Source organism: Apium graveolens, chromosome 2, assembly GCF_009905375.1.
Source record: "Apium graveolens cultivar Ventura chromosome 2, ASM990537v1, whole genome shotgun sequence".
NCBI lineage: Eukaryota > Viridiplantae > Streptophyta > Magnoliopsida > Apiales > Apiaceae > Apium > Apium graveolens.
In genome coordinates this window covers 101,830,888-101,839,402 of record NC_133648.1, presented here as the reverse complement: position 1 = coordinate 101,839,402, position 8,515 = coordinate 101,830,888, and positions in this window count along the sequence as shown.

Genomic DNA, 8,515 nt, shown 5'->3' with positions numbered 1-8,515 from the left:
AAAGTGTAGGTGACACAATTATATATATATTAGCTAAAAAATATACTACTCCAACCATGTTACCTGTTAACAAAAAATTAGATATCCTTATCCCATCTTCTATGTTTGTTGATCCTGTAGTAGTTAGCTAAAACATCCACTATCAGGTCAACTTTCTACCTTATTTTAGCCTAACTTTGCACATCAATACACATATATATTCATATTATATTTATATTATATATATATGTTGAAATTTTTATTTCATATTTAATATTTTAACTTTATGTTATATTAAGTGTCAAATATGTTTTTTTTATTTACCAATTTTGTTAATTATTTTAATAAATATTACATAATTATAAAAGTATTAATAAATCTAATCTAATCTAATATAATAAAATGTAATAAAAATTTAAATATAAAATTTTATTATACATATAAGTATATATTTTTAACACATATAAGTATCTTTTATAATTATATAAATATATATTCAATATTTTTTCATTAAATAAATTTTTTATTTTTACTTGTTTTTAATTAAATATTTAAATTTATTTCAACATGTGAAATTTTCATATATATAAAATAATTTGAAAATACATATAACATATTATTGTTAAATTTAGCTAATCAATATAGTTAATACCACTGGAGCAAATAACCTCACACATTCAACAAAATTTTAGATGATGATGATTTAGCTAACCATTTTAGCTATTATGGTTCGAGATGCTCTTAGAATATCTCCAACCACGTTAGCTAAAATGATTAGCCAAATTATCATTATCTATAATTTTGTTGAACCTGCAAGCGCATCATGTACTTTAATGGTATTAGCTATAATGATTAGCTATATTCAAAAATATTATTTTTAACTATTTTTCAGATACTCAAATACATATTTTAAATGATAAAATAAATTTATTTAATACTTAATCTAATAAAAGTGTAAATAAAATATAAATTTAATGAAAAATATTGAACATAATTGCAATTTAATAAATATTAAAACTTAAAATATATAACACATTTAAGTATGAAAAAATAATAATGAATAAAATCTATTATTGTTATGGATAAAAAGATAAGGTTATTATTTGATGTATTTATTACTAACGAACGTGAGCTTCGAGACTCGATTTGACTGCTCTTGTGTTTCGTGACTCAATCTGCCTTAACAAGATGACTACGTACCTTGCCGATTGCCAATGATCAAGTCAAAAAATGTAGTAATGATTTGTGGGGTGAGGCCCCTTATATAGATGTTGGTGGTCCTTGAATTGGACTTGGTATTGGAAACTTGGTGGTCAATTCTCTGAATTAGAATGGACTTTGGAGTCCTAGAAAATAGGAAGCTGATTTCTTATCCCATGAGGTTCCTTGTAGTCCAATTTACAAGGATTTATATCCCAACTAGGACTTATCTTAATAGCTGTTTTTCTCCCTTATTAATTAATTATGAAATTAATTAATAATCAGGGTTTTGGGCCTTCTTTGTTCCATCAGGCATGATCTGGTCTATCAGGTCTGATCAATGTGTTAACCTTTTTGGTCTGAATATCATACATCTTCTTATTGGGCCTAGCAGCCCAAATTATGTATAATTAATGTAATATTTAATTACACAATCAGGATTTATTTATCCCTATCATTTGCCCCCCAACTTTTGGGAAACCGTATGAGATTTCATAAAAGTTAAGTTCGTTCATTCCCTTTCAGGGTATCGTTTTGCGTAAAGTGTGGAGCAACCTACACGTTTACAACGATTTTCCTAGTACGCGGCTTCAGGATCGTTTAAAAACTTCCTTCTTACCTTTTCCCTATTTCTAGGAATTTTCTGGTATTTTTCAGGAATTTTCCCTTTATTTCCAAGATTTTTTCTTAATTTTCAAGAATTTTTCCCGTAATTCTGGGATTTTTCCTTAATTTTCAGAAATTTTTCCTTACATTTTTCAATTTTTCAGCCCTTTTTCGACCAGGATCCTAGTCGAAATTTCGACCTGGATCCTAGTCGAATTTTGGGCCAGCCTTTCAATCCTGGTCGAAGGATTTCGACTAGGATCCACGACCTGGATTTCGACCAGGATCCTAGTCGAATCTTCGACCTGGATTTTGGTCGAAATTTGTGTCCTTCTTTGCTTCCTGGTCGTAAGGTTTCGAGCAGGGTGCATTCGACCTCAATTCCTGGTCGAATTTCGGCCAGGATTTTTACCTCTTTTTTTTTCTTTTTTAGAGCAGGAAATTTCAATTTCGGTCGGGATTTTGGTCAGAAGCTCTAGTTTTGACCGAATTAACTTTCCTTGGTTGCCCAGGTCGTTCTTCCTCCTCTGAGATTAGTTCCAGTTTCTGGTGGCGACCGTACTTGCCACTGGAAACCTGACACCCTCTTTATTTACACAGATGCCCTTAATGCTGGGCTTAGGTTCCCTTTTCATCCCTTCATTCCTCACCTTCTAGCTGATTTACAAATAAACCCGTGTCAGCTTCCTCCAAACGCTTGGAGGAACATTTTATGTTTTATGGTTTGCTGCCTTAGGGAAGGTTTTCCCCTGTCTGTAGCTGTTTTTAGGAAGATTTTTCAGTGTTATAACAGCTCTTCCAGTATTTGCGGTTGGGTCTATGTTAAACAAAGGCCCAAGTGTAAGCATATCTCTAACAGCGCCTCCATTCCCGATAATAATCAAAATTGGAGGAATAGTTTTGTCGGGTTACGGTGGGAGAATGGTGATTGGGGCACACTCTTCAGATCTTCCTTCGGGAAGGTTAGTGATGGTAGCCTCAAATCCATTCACTTAACTCCCGAGAAAACTATTATTTACAATGAGCTTACCCGGGATGACAGCACTACTACCAGCTGGACTCTTTTAGAGGAGTTCTCACTCATCCATGTGGGGCTATCCTCTATTTCTCAACAGGGTATTTTTCTTCCCTTCTCAATTTTACTTCATTTCATGCATTATTGACACCACTTATTTTATTTTTTATCTTGTTTTGCAGCTGCTAAGGAGATCAACGAGGATAATGTGCCTCCTGTTGAAGAGACTGCCAGGATGAAGAAAGCTCGACTTGCAGGCCTAGACACTCGAGGAAAGGCCACGGAGCCTATCTTCTTACGGAAGAACAAGGAGCCCATGGGGGAGGCTTCAGCTGAGGGAGCCGATGCCCCTAGTGCTCCTATTACTGTTGCTGCTCCTGCCCCTACTGCTACGGGCGCTTTCCAGCCTCTCTGGGGATTCCGCCGAGGGGAAACCGTGGTTGGATCCATGAAGCATGCTTGGGATTGGTCCTACCACAGCGTAACTCCCAAAGATTTCACTGACGTGGTCGCCACCCCTGAACTGGAGAGGATAAAGCTCATGGGAGCTCAATCCCTGGCCTCGGTATGACCTTTTCTTGAATTTATCTTTTTTGTTTGTAGTATTCACTTGCCTTACACTTTGTTTATTGTTTCATTTCAGTCTAACGCCTATTTTCAAGGTGCTGTGAGGCAAGCCGAGTCATGGAAGAGGGCTTCTGACAAGGCCGACAATGCCCTCAGGAGGCAGCAAAAGAAGTATGTTGCTCTAGAGAAGAAGTTCAAGCGTAAGGAGGAAGAACTCGGAGAATCTAACGCCGAGCTGGTGGTGCTTCGGGCCGAGAAAGATAAGGCGATAGATAACTATCTGGACTCGGAGGAGTTTACCCCGTCCATGAGGGTAAGGGATGACTCAGTCTTTCCAGGGTTTTTCCGGACTGGTTGGGACTCGGCCCTTGGGACCGTGAACGAGGCTTGTCCTGATATTAATCCGGCGGACTATGTCTGCCCTGATGATGAGCCTTTGCTACAGAGGTTTCGTACCCGAGTAGTTGTCTCGGATCGCATCCCTCAAGACCCGCTTCTTCCTCCTCCCGAGTCTTCTTCCAGACCTGCCGAGGGTGACAGCTCTTCCTCATCCTCCGAGACGTCCGAGACAACTAGCGAGAGCGGAGGGGATGACGACATGGATGCCGAGGGCACCTCAGCTCCTTCGAGCTTTTATAGCCCTACGTGACTTATTTACTTTATCTTATTTTCGAGACTTTGTTTATCATACTTTTGTAATATTTATTTGATCCATTCCTATTCATCTCATTTTATGCTTGTCTTTCATGCATTTAGCTTACTTGTCTTGCCGCGGAGATTCAAACATATTTCAAAAACTTTCTGAACTTCATAAATTGTTTGGGATTCATCCCTTACACAAACCTCAAAATAAAACTAAAACATATAAATCCTAAGCAAGCAAAGCTTCAAGGTGCTTTTCAACCTTCTTGTCATCTTGACAAATGAGAATTGCATTCAATCGCCTTACATATAGTAAACCTTCAGGTTTTGTGCATGCCAAGTTCTCGGGACTTCAAAACCGTCCATAGTCTCCAGCTTGTAGGTTCCTCTACCTTGAACACTCCTGACCTTGTATGGCCCTTCCCAATTTGGGGCAAGCTTCCCTTTCTGTCCTACACCAGAAGCTTCTGCCTTCCTCAAGACTAAATCGCCTTGTTTGAAAAACCTTTCTTTAACCCTTAGGTTATAGTAGAATGAAGCCTTTTTCTGATATTCCACTATCTTCGCATGTGCCTCATCTCGCACTTCATCAATTAAATCCAGGGCTAACCTTTGCCCTTCCTCATTCTCCTCAGCATTGAAAGCTTGAATCCTTGGAGAGGAATGTGATATCTCCACGAGAACAACTGCTTTTGCCTCATATGCTAACATGAAGGGAGTTGCTCCAGTCGTGACTCTACAGGTAGTCCTATAGGCCCATAATATTGGGAGTATTTCATCCACCCAGTTATTCCTTGATTTCTCGATCCTCTTCTTTAGTCCATCCAGGATTATTCGATTCGCCACTTCCGCTTGCCCATTGGCTTGCGGGTGAGCCAAAGAGGTGAATCGCAACTCAATTTCATTCTCCTCACAATACTTCTTGAATTCCTCATTGTTGAATTGTATTCCATTGTCAGTGACTAAGATGCGGGAAATTTCATACCGGCACATAATATTTTCCCACAAGAATTGTGCAATTTGTTTAGTTGCGATTTTGGCCAAAGGCTTGGCTTCAATCCACTTAGTAAAATAATCAATGGCTACAACCAGGAACTTCCTTTGTGTCGTGGCCATGGGAAAAGGTCCCAGTATATCCATTCCCCACATAGCAAAGGGGATGGGCGAGTTGATGGAGGTCAGGATCTCGGGGGGTTGTCTAACGACTGGTGCATGCTTCTGACATCGGTCACATTTCTTCACATATTCTTTGGCATCAGCCATCATTTCTGGCCAATAGAAGCCTAAACGGGTTATCTTATGAGCTAAGGCCCTGTCCCCCAAGTGTTGCCCACAAATACCTTCATGTACTTCTTCAAGAGCCAAGCATGCCTCATCGGGCCTAAGACACCTTAAGTAAGGAACCACTAAAGATCTTTTATACAGAATCCCATCTATCAAAGAGTACCTTAGTGCTCGAAAAGCTAACTTCCGTGCTTCGGTAGGATCGTTTGGTAACCAACCAGTTTGAATGTGGGCCTTAATGGGATCTATCCACGACGTCCCCGGGCCTATAGGAGCTACAAGCTTAACATCGATGCTCCGTGTCTTCAAAACGCGGAAGTATACACTTCCTGAACTTTCTTCTATCTCAGATGAAGCAAACTTTGATAATACATCTGCCTTAGCATTTTCCTCCCTTGGAATGTGCTCAACATGGCATTCATCTAATTGGGTCATCACAGCCCTTACCAGGCGGACATACTTAGCCATCATATCATCCCTTGCCTCAAACTCTCCCTTTACCTGGGATACGATCAGCTTCGAGTCTCCACGGACTTTTAAGTTCTTGACTCTAAGTGTTCCTGCTAGGCCGAGGCCAGCTATCAGAGCTTCATATTCTGCCTCATTATTTGTGGTTGGGAAGTCTAACTTCATGGCATACTCAATTAAGAACCCATCAGGGCTTTGTAAAACCAAACCTGCTCCACTTGAATTTATTTTTTATGCTCCATCAAAATAGAGAACCCAATATTCTTTCTCCTTATCATCCTTTTCTTTGTCCCCCTTATCAACTTCCTTGTCTTGAGGTACGGTATCTTTCTGCCCCCCGACTTCTTGGTTGGGTATGGTACATTCCACCACGAAGTCAGCTAACGCCTGGGCTTTTATTGCCGTTCGTGGCTTATACTTGATGTCGAATTCTCCCAGCTCTATTGCCCACTTGATCAACCTCCCACTAGCCTTGGGACTATGAATGATATTTCTCAGGGGATGATTTGTTAGCACCTCAATTTGATGAGCCTGAAAGTAAGGACGTGACTTTCTTGAAGCCATTACCAAGGCTAGAGCAAATTTCTCAATAGTTGAGTAATTCAACTAAGCTCCATGCAGAATTTTGCTGACATAGTATACGGGATTCTGGCTTTTTAGTTCCTCCTTAACCAATACGGCGCTCAAAGCACTCTCTGAAACGGCCAAGTACAAGTATAAAACTTCATTCAAAGCTGGTTTGGCCAACAACGGGGCCTGGGCCATATATTTCTTTAACTCCTCGAATGCCTTCTGGTTTTCCTCACTCCATACAAAGTCCTTAATGTTTTTTAGTGACTTGAAGAATGACAAGCACTTGTCTCCTGACTTGGAGATGAATCGTCACAGCGCAGCAACCCTTCATGTGAGCTTCTGAACATCCTTGACAGTTTTTGGTGGTTCCATGTCCAGGATTGCCTTTATTTTATCGGGGTTGGCCTCGATCCCTCTCTTGGAGACCATCAATCCCAAGAATTTTCCAGATCCTACTCTGAAAGCACACTTTGTAGGATTTAACATCATCTTGTGGTACCTCAGGACCTCAAAAGCTTCCCTCAAATGGGTTATATGATCAGTCTTTACTAGACTCTTGACTAACATGTCATCAACATAGACTTCCATAGTCTTGCCAATAAGATCCTTAAAAATTTTATTTACCAACCTTTGATAGGTGGCTCCTGCATTCTTAAGACCAAATGCCATAATAAGATAACAATAAACACCAAAGTCAGTGATGAATGATACCTTTGGAATGTCATCCTTGTGCATCTTAATCTGATTGTATCCACTAAATCCATCCATGAAGCTCAGCATTTCATGCCCAGCAGTGGCGTCTATCAAAGTATCGATCCTTGGTAACGGGAAACATTCCTTAGGACATACATCATTTAGATCAGTAAAGTCCACACACATCCTCCATTTTCCATTGGCCTTCTTCACCATTACAGGGTTTGCTAACCATTCTGGAAATTGAATCTCCTCAATGAAATAAGCCTCTAAGAGCTTCTCCACTTCCTGTTTTATAGCTTCTTGCCTTTCTGGAGCAAAACTTCATTTCTTTTGTTTCACTGTCTTCCGATTTGGGTCCACATTCAGCTTGTGAGTAATCAGTTCCGGGTCTATGCCTGGCATATCAGCTGCCCACCATTTAAATACGTCACTATTTTCTTGCAAAAATTTCACCAACTTCCCTCTAAGGGGCTCCTCGAGCGTTGCTCCAATAAAAGTCACCTTCTCAGGATCTTCGGGGGCCAAAGGAATTGAAACCAAGTCTTCTGCTAGCTTTCCTCTTTTCTCATCATTCTCTCGGATATCCAGATCTTCAATAGGAAGAACCTGCCTCCAACTCCATCTGCCCTCAAAGAGGCCACATAACAGCTTCTAGCCATTTTTTGGTCTCCTCTCTCTTCTCCGATCCCATCCCAGTTAGGAAACTTCATAACTGAATGGTAGGAAGAAGGGACTGCCTTGAAGGCGTGTATACCTGTTCTTCCCATGATAGCGTTGTAAGTCGAACTAGCCTTCACCACCACGAAGTCCAACATCTGAGTTGCTTGCCTTGGTTCCTGTCCTATGGTTGTTGGCAACTTGATTATCCCTTCCACGGGACACTCTACTCCCGCAAATCCATATATCGGCATGTCGGTTGGGGTCAATTGGGAGTCGTTATACCCCATCCTTAGAAAGGCGTCATGGAGCAAGATATCCACTGAAGCACCATTATCCACAAGGACCCTCTTGACCAGGCTATTTCCTATTATCGGTTTTATGACCAGCGGGTCGTCATGAGGGAATTTCACACCCTTTAGGTCAGAATCATCAAAATCCAATGTTACTTCTATTCAGGCCCTCTTCGGGGCTTCTCCAACAATATGCATAACCTCTCTAGTATATGCTTTTCTGGAGTTCCTGGATAATCCAGCAGTAGTTGGTCCTCCAAAGATTGTGTTTATCACAAGCCCTCGAGGTCGCGGCCCTCCAAAAATTGCATTTATAACCGATCCTCTAGGCTGGGGATTCCGCCCCTGATCGTCTTGGTCCCTCCTACGATCTTCAAAGTTCTTCCTTCTATTGTTATTCTTATCCCCTCCTTCTCCAGTGTATTTGTTTAATCTTCCTTTTTGAATGAGGAACTCAATTTCATCTTTCAGCTGTCTACACTCATCGGTGTCATGACCAACATCTTTGTGAAATCTGCAATACTTGCTCTTATCT